General features: G+C 45.2%; 1 protein-coding gene and 1 long non-coding RNA gene across 13 annotated transcripts in view; both read left to right on the top strand.

Moving 5' to 3' along the window:
• The window catches only part of LOC111196704 (NLR family CARD domain-containing protein 3-like), a 124074-nt gene that overhangs the window by 60308 nt on the left and 47218 nt on the right, over positions 1 to 16548 (top strand). The window lies entirely within an intron of this gene.
• LOC125801572 (uncharacterized) lies at positions 2935 to 14473 on the top strand. Of its 2 annotated transcripts, none has more exons than XR_007438747.1 (6): positions 2935 to 3937; positions 4032 to 4229; positions 4333 to 4419; positions 13031 to 13182; positions 13310 to 13510; positions 14338 to 14473. It is a non-coding gene; the product is annotated as an uncharacterized LOC125801572 (long non-coding RNA). The 2 variants fall into 2 exon arrangements; XR_007438746.1 differs by having other exon boundaries at positions 2937 to 3937; positions 13031 to 13277; positions 13382 to 13510.

Here is a 16548-nt window from a genome sequence, read left to right as displayed (position 1 = left end):
TACATTTTAACTGGTGATCTCTGTAAAGATGCTTAGTAAATGATTTGATGTTGTGGTAAGTCCTTGGACAACCATCCTGGCTGCATATAAGAATGAAGTTCAGTCCCTTTGACAATGCATGTATTTCACGAAGATGCCAAATTAGCTTCTTTACTTCTGTGAATTGTGACTGTCGACATTCTGGACAAGGGTACATTATGCTGTGAATTGTGATGCTTTAAGCTTCGAAATGAGCTTCAGTACCTTAGCTTTCCGGCTAGTTGAGAGAGGCATGTCATAGATGTGTTCAAAGAAGCAGAACACGGAGCTTAGCTGACATGGATAGGCCAGGTTACACACCCAGTAGAGCTTGAAGAGCTTGTCCACAGCAGATGTCAGTCCTTCTTCAAGGGGAACAGTGATTCGGTCACTCTTTCCAATGATGACATGTTGCTTTGCGGGAGCCCTTAGATTTCCAACACAGATTAGCTGGGGCTGGTGGGTCTGTGAAGGACAGACATCACAAAGAGAAGCAATGCTGCTTCCTATGGAGAGGAATTAGTGCCAAATTGAAAAGCAAACACTAGGGTGGAAAAATGTAAAAACAATCAACAAAATGCATTGCTTTTCCTCACTAATATGCAGAATAAGTGCCAAAATGAAATGCAAAACTACTTTTACATTACATTTCATTGCACTTGATCTCTTTATTGAAAAACAATACGCACTTATTTGCATTTTCAAAACCAAACGCTGAATTAGTGCCAGAATTTAATGAAATACACCTTGAAATGTAATCAAGGCACAGCGGTATTACTTTTCACCATAAGGTACTTTAAACATTAACTTCTCCTTTAAATGTAATACTTACGAGATTGCTTTTAAACACTGATGTGATGAAAACATGCCACAATGAAAATCAATAGCTCCAGTGTGTGTGGATTTGTATTTAAAGAAAGAAACGCAGAATTAGTGTCACAAGCCACCTTAAAATGCAATCTAACGAACGGCATTGTATTCCACTGTGTGGCGCTGCGAATGTGCAAAAGCAAATCACAATGCATAGGATTGCATTCCGTCTAGGCAAACGCTGTAATCGTGCCACATGTAAATTTAATAACTGTCCAATAGGAGTGCTCCCTCAAATTTGGGGCGGGGCCTGTTGGACTGGACAAATATAATCGATCACCGATTACTGAAGCGCTTCAGTGCTTCTTGAAAAAACGGCGCTGTATGCGTATTTCAAGTGCCACACAGTGCCTCAAGAATCAGCAGGTCGTGTGTTTGCGTAGAGACCACAAGTGAGGGCAGGGCTGGATATCCAACTCCGCCTACTACCTACAGGCTTCCGCGAGAGGCTCCTGTAAACGGCTGCAGTTTTCTGCCATAAGGTTTTAATATTTGCTGTTTTTTCGCATTAAAATAGCTAGAGAAATGACAAAGAAAGCATGGGTGGCAGATTTGTTGCGAGAGGCTCTTAATGGCCTGGAAGAAGCCGAAGGCGCCTCATCTGTTGCCACCAGCAGCAACGAAGCTCCTTCGTCAAATGAAGAGAAAGAGAGAGAGAGAGACAGAGAGAGCGCAGCGCAGCGCGGCGAATTTTGCTTACCCTAGACTATATATAGTATTAAAATGAAACCCCTTAAAATCAAGAGGGCTTCGCGACCCATCGTGGATCTTTGGCGACCCATAGGTTGGGAACCACTGGTCTAGAGTCTGTCTCTGTTTTTTCAAAGATGGAGACTATTGAAGCTATTCTGGTCAAAAAACTAAAAGCGACGTCGCCGGTTTGGGAGCATTTCGGCTTCAAGCCAAATGAAAAAGGAGAGCCAGACAATTCTCTTCAGATATGTACTTAAAATATTTACACAGATTCCCTTTATTTGTTAAAAATCTCGTTCAGATATGTACTTAAAATATTTACACAGATTCCCTTTATTTGTCAAAAATCTTGTTCAGATATGTACTTAAAATATTTAGGAGAAAGGTTGTGCGTTCTTATTGCATCTATTTTTACTGTGTTCTTGATAATAAACATGTATTTAACTAGTCTTAAAACTGTGTCATCTTTGCCGTTTAAAAACAATGATATACATCATTCCTTAACAATAAATACACTAAAGCAGTGGTTTTCAACCTGTGGGCCCCCCCATGGGGCCGCAGAGGTACTGTAAGGGGGACATATCGCATCACACCGCATATCGCATATGCTGCCTTCTGCAAAAGAGATCAAAAGTATACATAACCAATATTTATTTTATAGACCGGGCTTGTGATGCTCAAGAGTTCCAAAATCAGTTGACAACAAGCTTTCCAAAGCTTCAGGAAGGAGGGGGCTTTGAGCTGTTGCGAACTAGCGGAATGACACGGTCCAAAACACTTGAGATAATTCCATGTCCAGAGAGTGGATACACACCCTTGTATCTCACCACAGAGGCAGGGGTTGGTTCTTCAATCCTTTATGTGAGACCACTTCAAGCTAATCTTAGCATGGAAAGAGTAAGTATATTTTATATGTTATCTACTAATATAGTGTTGAAAAAATATTTAATATGCTTCCCCTTTCAGAGTTTTTCTCAGAAAGTCTTATAACACCATAATTATGTATGTGTACATGAAGATACTAGTGCATCTGAAAAAATAGAATAGTGTTGTAAAATTCATTTTTGTGGCGAATTTAACTTTAAAATGCAAACTGTCATTCATTGGACATTCCTTCTTTTTGTTTTACAAAACCTAAATCTTTTTGTTTTGCAAATTCTTTTCAATCTATATTCAGTTGAATACTCTACAAAGACAAGATATTTAACGTTCAAATGAATAAACTTTATTGTTTTTTTGTAAATAGTTCATCACTGCTTGTGTAGGTTGCCCAAATCCATCCTGTCCCTTTTTTCGTTCCTGTTAGTGCCTTCAGAGTGCAACATTTTTTGTGTTGTGTGTATAAAATATATTACAAAACATAAGTAAAAGTTGTTCTTTCCAATTAGATATCTACTCCTACATCGTCAGGTGGTCCAACCATACAGTGCCTGTACTGCAAGCAATTCATGAGACAGGCATCCATCCCTACACATGTTGATGTTTATTCAAGATAAGTTATGGTTATTTGTCTGTAATGTCAGTTTTGCTATGTAGTAGGGCTGCACAATATATAATTTAAGCATTGACATTGCGATGTGTGCACGTGCGATAGTCACATCGCGGACCCTGCGATGTCACGTGGCAATAAAAACAAACACGCCGTTGCAGTGTTTTGATTCTTAAGAAGTAGATACACAGCATTCTGAGTGAGCGCGAGAGGGAGGGGGAGCGGGCGTAAACACAAGAAAAAATAGAACAATGCGAACAATCCAATATAGTGCAGCCCTGTTATGTAGCTCATTCACATTAAATAATTAAGGCATGTCATCATGCATTGCATAATTTTTGGGAGTTTGCAATTAGCTCTCATGATAAATTGTACTTCTTGGTTTTTAGCATTGGGAATAGTGTGTAGAGTAATGTTTCAAGCCAAGAACATATCTTTTTAATTTTAATCTCTCTGACATTAAAATTGCTAGACATAATTCAGACGGTAGGACAGGCAGGCATGGAAACAACAGACGAAGGGAGCATATAGAAGCTGAAAGGACTCAAGATGGTATTGGAAGGCACCAGGAAAGAGAGGGCAGACAACAGGAAAGAGAGGGCAGACAACAGGAAAGAGAAGACAGACAACAGGAAAGAGAAGACAGACAACAGGAAAGAGAGGGCAGACAACAGGAAAGAGAAGACAGACAACAGGAAAGAGAAGACAGACAACAGGAAAGAGAGGACGGACAACAAAAGGAGACAGAAGATGGGAACACCACTCCAGGGGAAATGGGAAATATCCAAAGGATTCACTATCGGAACAGTACAGACAATGAACATAGAGACTTGAGGCAGAGACAAAGTGGTAGTTGCACTAGTGAAGGTTTGTGATCTTGCATTGTGTCCATTTTCCTCTCATGTGGTATATGTAAAGCACAATGGCTTTATGTAAAGCATAATTTTTGTAACTTTTACAGAGTGGAAAACTGAGCCAGATATTACGAAAGCAGTTGACATTTACAGACATCAACTGTTGAAAGCTGCTGAGTCTGAGGAGGATCTGACAATCAAACTGAACATGGGACATAGTCCAGAGGACCGGGAGAGGGCTATTCTGCAGTTTTACAAAGCCCCCAACATAAACTGGGCCCGAAACCTTACTGTGGTTTTACAAGGTAGGTCACTGACCTTTTTGTTTTTATTGTTATTGAATAAATGACTTTTTTTTCTTTTCTTTTTTTTTTTTTAATATATAAATGTGTACTTATTTTGTTTTAGGTGATGCTGCATTGGGAGATGGCGTCAAAAGATTCTTTTTTTCACGAACAATATCAAAACTACAGTTTGGTTTTGAACTGAACATAGGTATGCTGTTTATAAAAACTATGATGGGTTAGTCTGGACTAGCTGACATTTTATATTAAACTGAAACCTTGTTAAATATTAGATAAATGTAGCATAAATTGCGCAATTTTTGTATTCTCACTTTTCACCAGCTATGTTTATTTACTTACATTTGTATGTTAATTGTTATGGAGGACCAAAACTGCCAAAATTAAAAATAAATAAATAAATAAAAAACGTAAGTAAATTACTCAATAAAAGTAATATGGTGATGTGGCGCCAGGGGCGCTAGACCCTTAAAAAAAAATGTGAGGAAAGACGACAGTCTCACAAAATACACCCATAGGGGGTATTTTATTTGGGAAAAAATTGAGGTTTAACAGAAATACACGGCCATCGGCCGGAACGAACTAAATCAATAATGCCAGGGTGCGACAATACTAAGCACACCTGGCCAGGCAGGGGAATGTAGCTCCAGAGAGGCTGGAGAGAGAGAGAGAGAGAGAGAGAGAGAGAGAAAGGAAAAAAAAATCTAGTGGGGGGGGTACAGCTACTGTCTTGTGGGCGTAGTGAAGATTGGTGAGAAAGCCAGTAGCTGAAGCCAGGGATAGGTCAACTTTCTGCCGAGGATAGAGCACTCTAAGCGTGTGACCTCCGCCGCGCCGTCTGCTTCTCGTCAGTCCGCTGTCAGAGACAGAGAGAGAGAGAGAAGGTAAAGGAGGGAGAAAAGAGAAACAAACGGTTAGTTAACTGGTGGGGTAGAACCGGCCACCCCGAGCTCCTCTGTCTTTCTCCTTTTAAAACGGCGTCCTCGTGTCCGGAGCCGCGGTTCAGCTGGGTGCCTCAGTGGCCGCCAGCCGTGCGTGATTGCCGTGCCCCGCCCCCTAGCCACGCGGTCCGAGCGGCTTTCCACAACAGTGGTGCTGAACAAGGAGGAGCGTTCAGCACCGAGGACAGCGGTGTTCCGCTGGTGGGGCTTCTTCAGGCTGCTTGGCAGCGCGGCTGTCAGGCTGCCCGTGCCACAGACCCCCCCCTCAGAGACCTACCAGGGGAGCCCGCAGTCCCCGAGTCAGAGTCCGGACGACGAGAGAGGGCGTCTGCATTGGCGTTCAGCCGGCCTGCTCGGTGACGTACCCGGAACGCGAAGTCCTGGATTGACAGAAACCAACGTGTCACGCGAGGGTTGGTGTCTTTGGCCTTTGCCATCCATGTTAAGGGGGCGTGATCTGTAACAAGGGTGAAGGGCCTACCCGTTAAATAGTACCGGAGTTCCTCCACAGCCCACTTGATGGCCAAGGCTTCGCGTTCTACAGTGGCATAATTGCGTTCGGCAGGGTTAAGTTTGCGGCTGATATAAAGCACGGGGTGCTCTTCCTGTTCAGTTTCCTGCGTGAGCACCGCCCCGAGGCCTGTGTTGGATGCATCGGTCTGGAGGACGAAGGGTTTGTCGAAGTCCGGACTTCTCAGGACGGGCTCAGAGGTCAGGTGTCTCTTTAAGTGTTCGAAGGCTTCTTGGGCCTCCGGGGACCATCGGACTTGCTCGGGTTGGTTCTTTTTGGTGAGGTCACTTAGGGGTGAGGCCGTCGTGGAAAAGTGCGGAACAAAGCGGCGGTAGCACCCCGCTAGACCGAGGAAAGCTCGCACGTCAGTCTTGGTGCGGGGGCGTGGCCAGTGCAGGATGCTTTGGATTTTCTTCTCTTGCGGCCGGAGCAGACCCCTGCCTATCCTATAGCCCAAATATTGGGCCTCGGTCAGCCCGAGATGGCACTTGGAGGGGTTGGCGGTGAGTCCGGCATCCTGTAGGGTGGTGAGAACCTTACTGAGGTGGAACAGGTGTTCGGCCCAGGTCTCTGAGTACACGATCACGTCGTCCAGGTAAGCGGCTGCATACGTGGTGTGCGGGCGGAGCAGGATGTCCATCAGCCGCTGGAACATGGCCGGGGCTCCGTGTAGTCCGAACGGCAGAACGGTGTATTGCCAGTGGCCAGAGGGCGTGGAAAAGGCAGTCTTCTCTCTGGCTGCTGGGGCGAACGCGACCTGCCAGTAGCCTTTCGTGAGGTCGAGGGTGCTTACGAACCTGGCCTTCCCGAGTTGGTCAATCAGTTCGTCCACCCTGGGAAGAGGATAGGAGTCAAACAGAGCAATCTCATTCAATTTGCGAAAGTCATTACAGAAGCGCCAACTGCCGTCGGGCTTCGGCACCAACACAATCGGGCTGGACCATGGGCTATGGGAAGGCTCGATGACCCCAAGGGTTAGCATCCTTTGCACCTCCTCCTCGACGGCCTGCTGACGAGCCTCGGGCAGCCTGTAGGGACGCTGCCGGATGATTGTCTGAGGGGGGGTGTGTATTTGGTGGTGAATGATGTGGGTCTTACCCGGCTGTTCAGAAAATACTCTCCTGAAACGGGACAGGCACTCTGTGAGGTTTTGGCGCTGATGGGGGCTCAGTTCAGGACCAAACGAGGCAGCGATAGGAGTTTCTGCAGGACTGCTATGGGCAAAGGCAGACAGGAGAGGTACGGGTTCGAGCCATTTTTTTAGGAGATTGACATGGTAAATTTGCTCCTTTTTCCTCTTACCCGGTTGTTCCACTCGGTAGTTCACCTCACTCACTTTTTCCTTCACCGTGACTGGTCCCTGCCAAGAGGCCAGAAATTTGCAGGTGGAGGTCGGTATCAGGACCATCACACGATCTCCGGGTTGGAATTCCCTGAGTTGGGCAGGGCGGTTATACACACGCTGTTGGGCACGCTGGGCAGCCTCCATGTTCTCCCTCACGATGGGCCAGACCTGGTCGAGGCGCTGCTGCATGTGGCGCACATAGTCTATGACGGAGCGGTGTGGTGAGGGCTGGTTTTCCCAGGCTTCTTTGACCACGTCTAAGAGGCCTCGAGGGCGGCGGCCATACAATAGCTCAAAGGGGGAGAACCCCGAGGAGGCCTGCGGGATTTCGCGAACGGTGAACAATACGTGGGGCAGCAGCTGGTCCCAATCTCGGCCATCCTGTTCGACCGTGCGCTTGAGCATGCGTTTCAGTGTTTGATTGAATCTTTCTACAAGTCCGTCAGTCTGGGGGCGCCAGACGGACGTGCGCAGCTGTTTAATGCATAACAGTTTACACAGGTCCGACATCAACTTGGACATAAAGGGGGTGCCCTGGTCCGATATAATGTCACGGGGGATGCCGACGCGGCTAATTAAAAGCACAAGCTCGCGAGCGATGGCGCGCGAGGTAGCTTTTCGTAGGGGTATGGCTTCCGGGAATCTAGTGGCGTAATCTACGAGGGTGAGTATATATTCGTGCCCCCGGGCCGACTTAGGGAGGGGGCCTATTATATCCATGCAAATTCGCTCGAAAGGGATGCCAATAATGGGGAGCGGAATTAATGGGGCTGGTGCTGGTCTTTTTGGGGAGGTGATCTGACACCGTGGGCAGCGTTGGCAGAAATTTTTAACCTCCGCATGTATGCTGGGCCAATAGAAACGGGGTAGTATACGATTAAGCGTGTTTTCGGACGCTAGATGTCCGCTAAGGGGGTGGCGGTGTGCGAGATGCATAACTGTGTCTATCCGTGTGCGAGGCACTACCAACTGTTCTACCTGTTCGGCTCCGAGGAGAGTGACTCGGTAGAGGAGGTTGTCCTCAACCTTAAAATAGGTGGGGGGAAGGGGTGTCGGGCCGTGGACGGCCCCATTAACTACCCGCACGTTATCCCACGCGTTTTTCAGCCTGTCGTCCTCTTTCTGTTCGCGCTGGAACTCACCCTCGGCTACAACCTGCTGGTACAGAGAAGAGAGGAAATTAGCAGGGGGTGTGTGCTCACCTTCCGAGCCTGCCTCCTCACTCTCGTCCGCAGTGGGTACTAGCAGCGCACGCCTCCTCGGCTCTCGACGTTTTCTAGGTCGTGGGCGGTGGCGGAGTGGGGGGACCCAATCCGAGCTCTGCCGCAGCTCCCGGTCGAAGGCGGGGAAGTCCCGACCTACTAAGAGGGGGACAGGGAGGTCATTAAGGAGACCGAGTAAAATGGGATAGTTACCGGTCTGGCCACGGACGTGAGCAGCAGCTGTGGGAACCCGTCGTACATCCCCATGTATGCAGGCCACCTCAAGGGTTCTCCCGTCAGGTTTGAGCCACGGAACAGCCGAACGCCTGACGAGACTGATGGAGCTACCTGTATCCAGGGTGGCTTGGAGGGGCCGGCCGTCTACATGGAAGGTTCTGGTTCGGCTCGTTTTTTCGGGCAGTTCGTGATAGCTGCAGCCGACCAGCCAGGTTCTTGCGGGGCCCCTGGGTTGGTCGCGCTCAGTGGGCATCGGTTCATCGCGGGGACTGGGCACTGGGTTATTAGCTCGCCCTGGAGTGCCCTGTGCATGGCGGAGAAAAAAATCTGCCTTCTCCCTGTCCTCCCGCCGCGGACGGCTGAATTCGCGCCTGGGGGCCGGGGCAGGCGCTTCTCTCCTTTCATGTCGGTTAATGGCGAGAACCGACTCTGCAGCCTCTGTAGCCTCCACCATCTCCTTGGATGAGGCTGGATCCTTCCACCCAACAGATTTTTGCAACTCCCCGGGCAAGGAGCGCAGAAAACGGTCCATGGCTATTCGCTCTATGATGCCTGCGACCGTCATACGATCTGGCTGGAGCCAACGGCGGGTGATGCGGAGGAGTTGTGACATTTGGACCCGGGGGGAGTCTGTGTGTCGGTACTTCCAACGGTGGAACTCCGCGGCAGCCGCTGCGGGGCCGAGCCGGAGGCGGTCCAGGATCTCCGCTTTCAGCAGCTGGTAATCCTGCGCATCTGCGGGGGTAAGGGCATAGTAGGCAAGCTGGGCCTCACCAGTCAAAAAGGGAGCCAAAATATTCGCCCAGTCCTCCTTGTCCCATACTTCCCTTTCTGCGATTGATTCAAAGGTGTACAGGTAGGCTTCGATGTCGTCTTCGGAGGTGAGCTTGGTGAGGAGATGTTGTGCTGATCTTTTGTTGTCGGGGAGCGGCGACAGGGCTGGCGTCCGTCTGCGTGTTACCAGTTCTTCGGTCACCTCCTTCAATCCCCTGGTCAACTCCTGTGTTACCTCATGTTGTCGCAGGTTGCTCTCCAACAGATGTTGCAGTAACTGGTCCATCCTCCCCGTCCTTCACGGCCTTTGGGCCCAGGAGGGATGATAAGAGGGGAGCAAGAGAGGAGAGAAGGAAATAGAAAAGAATAAGAGAAGGGGAAAAAAATAGTAATAATAATAATAATAATAATAATACATTTTTTTTTTATTTATTTATTTATTTTTTTGGTTCTAGATATCTAGGTCGCCTCCTAGGGTTCTAGCATGGGTAGATTCCCGCATTCTCCACCACTGTGGCGCCAGGGGCGCTAGACCCTTAAAAAAAAAATGGGAGGAAAGACGACAGTCTCACAAAACCCACCCGTAGGGGGTATTTTATTTGGGAAAAAATTGAGGTTTAACAGAAATACACGGCCATCGGCCGGAACGAACTAAATCAATAATGCCAACAATGAACAATACGTGGGGCAGCAGCTGGTCCCAATCTCGGCCATCCTGTTCGACCGTGCGCTTGAGCATGCGTTTCAGTGTTTGATTGAATCTTTCTACAAGTCCGTCAGTCTGGGGGCGCCAGACGGACGTGCGCAGCTGTTTAATGCATAACAGTTTACACAGGTCCGACATCAACTTGGACATAAAGGGGGTGCCCTGGTCCGATATAATGTCACGGGGGATGCCGACGCGGCTAATTAAAAGCACAAGCTCGCGAGCGATGGCGCGCGAGGTAGCTTTTCGTAGGGGTATGGCTTCCGGGAATCTAGTGGCGTAATCTACGAGGGTGAGTATATATTCGTGCCCCCGGGCCGACTTAGGGAGGGGGCCTATTATATCCATGCAAATTCGCTCGAAAGGGATGCCAATAATGGGGAGCGGAATTAATGGGGCTGGTGCTGGTCTTTTTGGGGAGGTGATCTGACACCGTGGGCAGCGTTGGCAGAAATTTTTAACCTCCGCATGTATGCTGGGCCAATAGAAACGGGGTAGTATACGATTAAGCGTGTTTTCGGACGCTAGATGTCCGCTAAGGGGGTGGCGGTGTGCGAGATGCATAACTGTGTCTATCCGTGTGCGAGGCACTACCAACTGTTCTACCTGTTCGGCTCCGAGGAGAGTGACTCGGTAGAGGAGGTTGTCCTCAACCTTAAAATAGGTGGGGGGAAGGGGTGTCGGGCCGTGGACGGCCCCATTAACTACCCGCACGTTATCCCACGCGTTTTTCAGCCTGTCGTCCTCTTTCTGTTCGCGCTGGAACTCACCCTCGGCTACAACCTGCTGGTACAGAGAAGAGAGGAAATTAGCAGGGGGTGTGTGCTCACCTTCCGAGCCTGCCTCCTCACTCTCGTCCGCAGTGGGTACTAGCAGCGCACGCCTCCTCGGCTCTCGACGTTTTCTAGGTCGTGGGCGGTGGCGGAGTGGGGGGACCCAATCCGAGCTCTGCCGGCGGGTGATGCGGAGGAGTTGTGACATTTGGACCCGGGGGGAGTCTGTGTGTCGGTACTTCCAACGGTGGAACTCCGCGGCAGCCGCTGCGGGGCCGAGCCGGAGGCGGTCCAGGATCTCCGCTTTCAGCAGCTGGTAATCCTGCGCATCTGCGGGGGTAAGGGCATAGTAGGCAAGCTGGGCCTCACCAGTCAAAAAGGGAGCCAAAATATTCGCCCAGTCCTCCTTGTCCCATACTTCCCTTTCTGCGATTGATTCAAAGGTGTACAGGTAGGCTTCGATGTCGTCTTCGGAGGTGAGCTTGGTGAGGAGATGTTGTGCTGATCTTTTGTTGTCGGGGAGCGGCGACAGGGCTGGCGTCCGTCTGCGTGTTACCAGTTCTTCGGTCACCTCCTTCAATCCCCTGGTCAACTCCTGTGTTACCTCATGTTGTCGCAGGTTGCTCTCCAACAGATGTTGCAGTAACTGGTCCATCCTCCCCGTCCTTCACGGCCTTTGGGCCCAGGAGGGATGATAAGAGGGGAGCAAGAGAGGAGAGAAGGAAATAGAAAAGAATAAGAGAAGGGGAAAAAAATAGTAATAATAATAATAATAATAATAATACATTTTTTTTTTATTTATTTATTTATTTTTTTGGTTCTAGATATCTAGGTCGCCTCCTAGGGTTCTAGCATGGGTAGATTCCCGCATTCTCCACCACTGTGGCGCCAGGGGCGCTAGACCCTTAAAAAAAAAATGGGAGGAAAGACGACAGTCTCACAAAACCCACCCGTAGGGGGTATTTTATTTGGGAAAAAATTGAGGTTTAACAGAAATACACGGCCATCGGCCGGAACGAACTAAATCAATAATGCCAGGGTGCGACAATACTAAGCACACCTGGCCAGGCAGGGGAATGTAGCTCCAGAGAGGCTGGAGAGAGAGAGAGAGAGAGAGAGAGAAAGGAAAAAAAAATCTAGTGGGGGGGGTACAGCTACTGTCTTGTGGGCGTAGTGAAGATTGGTGAGAAAGCCAGTAGCTGAAGCCAGGGATAGGTCAACTTTCTGCCGAGGATAGAGCACTCTAAGCGTGTGACCTCCGCCGCGCCGTCTGCTTCTCGTCAGTCCGCTGTCAGAGACAGAGAGAAGGTAAAGGAGGGAGAAAAGAGAAACAAACGGTTAGTTAACTGGTGGGGTAGAACCGGCCACCCCGAGCTCCTCTGTCTTTCTCCTTTTAAAACGGCGTCCTCGTGTCCGGAGCCGCGGTTCAGCTGGGTGCCTCAGTGGCCGCCAGCCGTGCGTGATTGCTGTGCCCCGCCCCCTAGCCACGCGGTCCGAGCGGCTTTCCACAACAGTGGTGCTGAACAAGGAGGAGCGTTCAGCACCGCGGACAGCGGTGTTCCGCTGGTGGGGCTTCTTCAGGCTGCTTGGCAGCGCGGCTGTCAGGCTGCCCGTGCCACAGGTGATTAAAATGGTAAAGAATAATTAGAATTAATATAAAAATAAATACATATCTATAAAAGTAAATATCTTAATTATTTGTTATTTATGGGTTTCTTAATATTAACATTGTTTACTTTTTATTTATTTATTTCTACATTTCATTGTCCTTATATGATAATGAAGGGGCGTGTTTTACAAAAATCTTCTACGTTACCAAAGTTACCGCCAAAGGGGAAAGACATCAATCTAGGTTATCTAAAACGATCAACCAATAGAAATGCTAAGACACCGTGAAATCATTGCTGGACAGCCCCTTAATTATCATATAAGGAAAAGGTAAAACAGAAATAAATAAATTGGGAAATAAATAAATCAGGAAATAAATAAATTGGGAAATAAATAAATCAGGAAATAAATAAATTGGGAAAATAAATGAATACAGAAATACATAAATCGGGAAATTAATAAATACAAAAATAAATAAATCGGTAAATAAATGATTGCAGAAATAAATAGTTATGTAAATAAATAAACAAACTAATCAAAAGAGAAAATTAATCTTTACCATTTTAATCACTATATTACTTACTTATAAACTTATTTATTTATTTATTTTTTATTTTGGCAGTTTTGGTCCTCCATAAATTGTTTTGTTAATTTAGTAATTAAGTCCTATGCTTAACTAATAATTGTATTTTTTTATTTATTTTTAGAAGGTCCTGGGAAAACCCTTTTTTTCTTGGAGAGGAAGATCACCAGGTGCCATCGACATCTAAAATTCTTCTAGACAGTGGACTCTATGTGGTTGCTGGACGAATGATAGGACACTCAATCCTGCATGGCGGCCCAGGATTGAGTAGTTTGAGTCCTTCAGTTTTTAGCTCTCTGATTGGCCAAGATGAAGAGCATGTATGCCTACAAGATTGTCCAGACATGGACCTCCGAGAAATAATTCAAGAGGTGTGTTTTAATAATGTAAGGTTGTCTGCAAGCAATTTTAGCATGTTTTTCATAATTAACTAACTGATTTGGTGAGTAATATCACATTTTTATTCAATTCACAGCTTGATGGAGATGATGACCTTAGCCAGAGCCAGACGTCAAAAATGAATGATCTCTGCCTTAGCTGGGACTTGCCGTTTGTTAACACTGAGAATCGAAGGTGGCTTGCAGAGAAAGTGCTAGTGCATGCGGTAAGTGTTGGTCTTGAGAACAAAAGTTTGACACAAATTTAGAGAAAATAAAAAGCTATTTTTAACCTTTTGATGCACAACATATGTACCACCTGCTTTAATGCACATCATGGGTCAAACATGACCCGCATTCATTTTCTATGCAACTTCATGTATGAGTTCTATGATGTATCTTAGCAATAAATTAATTCATTAAAAAATGTAATGTGTTTCTCAATTAACTTATTTTGCACATGCTTGTATTATTCTTACCTTTCTTACATTTTGAATCAAAAGCCCTCTTTGCATCACACCCCCTTTAATGCATGCACACACGGGTCAATAATGAACCACGTTCATTTTCAGTGTGTATTCATGTATGGATGAGTGTTTCTTTAGCTCAAATCTTCTTTTTTTTCTTCTTCTTACTTTATGAAGAAGCTTTTGTTTTTCCACATCAGGTTTACACACACAGGTCAGACACAACCTACATTTACCATTTTACAACTCAGCTATAGCTCAAAACAGCTCCCCTCACACAGCTAACTCAGTACTGATTTCAATTGTTTTAACATAACATTAGAAAATATCTGTGTCATTTGTTACCCATCTTTGCATGAGAGGGGTAGTGATACAAAAGAGTATTTATTTTAAAAAGTAAGAAAAGAAAAAAATAATAATGATGAACTATACCCAAAAACAAGTTAGTTGAGGAATACCTTGAATTCTGATATAGAAAATAAAACTTGTCCGGGACACATTCGACCCATGTTGTGCATCAAAGGGATAAAACGCGTTACAATATGTATTGACTACAGGATTTGGCTAAATTCCATGCCTTTTGCTAGGTCCTTGGCCGTAGAAGAGAGCAACTCAGACAACTCAGAAGAGGCTTGAAAGACAGTGGACTGATGCCTTTACTAAAGGAAAGGCCTGATGCTCTGAATATCATTTTCCCTCAAGCATCCATAATTTTTTGTTACCCCAGAGGTACATTGTACACCGCACATTGTAGTACATATGTAACACATTGGACATTCTTCTTCAATGATTTCACTGTCTTTTTTGTTCTTTTTTTTAAAGATGATTCTTGATCGTATTGTATGGCCATCAGACACTGACACTGAATCTGATGACGGGCTTGACATTTCTACAAAGTGCAGTGTCACAACCTATTTGCGGGAGTACATTGAGTCAGGTAAAATGTTTATTCATTTTATTCTTTATTATTTTCATGTTTAAGCTAGTTTTTTTTTCTTTTTTCTTTCCTTTTTTTACATACATACATACACATGTATGTATATATGTGTATATATATATATATATATATATATATATATATATATATATATATATATATGTGTGTGTTAGGGCTGCACGATATTGGAAAAATTTCACATCGCATTGTTTTGGTTTTCTGCGATATATATCGCGATATTACACAACGCAGGACCCATGACGTCACCAGCCCCGCCCCCACTCGCGTGTTTTAAACTAAATATAGAGTATTTACTTTAAAACTTTGAATAGATTTTTAATAATCTGGCTGTTGGCTGAGATTTCTAAACCTGCTTCCCAAAGAAAAAGAAAAAGAGATGGCCATTACAGCCTAAAAAATGCCTTAACACTAATATAAAACACAAATTAGTAACTTGAAAGAGATTCAATTTTTTTTAAATAAAAAATATTAAAATTGCTTTTAATATTGGCTCAAAAATAAAACATTAAAAGCAGATTTTTTATTACTGAACTATTTAACATGTAATATGTTTAATGTGTAAATCACTTATCAGTTAGTATAATGAAGCAAAATAAATTAAATGTGTGTAGAGCCACTCTAAAATATTACTAAACAGAACTAACTTTACACTGTTGCGTCGAGCTCTCAGGCTACGTTGTTACAGAAACTAAAACAGAGCTAGTCATTTTCCTTCTAATTTTAACATTTATTTTTAATGTACACGATGGAAAATGGGGAGAGATTGGACAGGCGAACATATGTATGTATATAAACCGAGCTACACTGAATAAGCATCACCCCCTCTTTCAAACACACACAGTGGATCAACACCAGCAGATGACATGTCTCTCCAAACCATCACTGATCATCAGTAAATTTTACATTTCATTGAAAGTAAATCAAGGGAGCAGAGTCTGGAGGAAGAGTGGAGAGACACACAGTCCAAACTGCTCGAGGTCTAGTGTGAAGTTTCCACCAATCAGTGATGGTTTGGAGAGACATGTCATCTGCTGGTGTTGATCCACTGTGTTTTATTATCAAGTCTAAAGTCAGTGCTGTTTTGTTTTCCCACAAAATCTTACAGCACTTCATGCTTCCCTCTGCTGATAACAACTTTTATGGAGATGCAGATTTCATTTTCCAGCAGGACTTGGCACACTGCCAAAATTATCAATTGGTCTTATATAATATTCAAATTTTCTGAGACATTGATTTTTGGGTTTTCATTGGCTGTAAGCAAAAATCAACAATAAAATAAATAAAGGCTTAAAATAGATCATTCTGTGTTTAATACATCTATATAATAGATGAGTTTCACATTTTGTAACTGAATTACTGAAATAGAGTAACTTTAATGTAAGTGTTGATTTTAATTTTAGGATTAACTGGGCAATGTTAGAGGCCAGATCATTAATAACATCTCTTTGATTATTGTCAGGTAATACATTTTTGAAAAAGCATGACTGAATTAAATGTCTTCACACCATTTCAGGTACATCGGATGAACTTCTGGAGCTCCTCAAATTCTGGGTTGGGTGGGCTGTTTTACCCCAGCACCTTTATGTGAAAGTTAAGAAGGTGTCCATGCCCACTGCAGTTACCTGTTTTGAAACCCTCAAAATTCCAGGACACTACTTGTCTTATCGGGAATTTAAGATGGATCTTGCAGCTGCAGTGTCCACCACCGACAGTGGATTTGGACTTGTTTAGTATAGCTTTTGTGCAGTTTTTTGCACTCAGAGTACACCTTGTACACAACTTTTTGTTTGTTGTTTTTCAAATTAGTTCTCCACATACCAATGGAGACTTAGAATTTTGA

This window comes from Astyanax mexicanus, chromosome 4 (genome assembly GCF_023375975.1).
Source record: "Astyanax mexicanus isolate ESR-SI-001 chromosome 4, AstMex3_surface, whole genome shotgun sequence".
NCBI classification, from domain to species: Eukaryota; Metazoa; Chordata; class Actinopteri; order Characiformes; family Acestrorhamphidae; genus Astyanax; species Astyanax mexicanus.
Note: the sequence above shows the minus strand (reverse complement) of the source record. Positions and strands in the feature narration are given on the sequence as shown.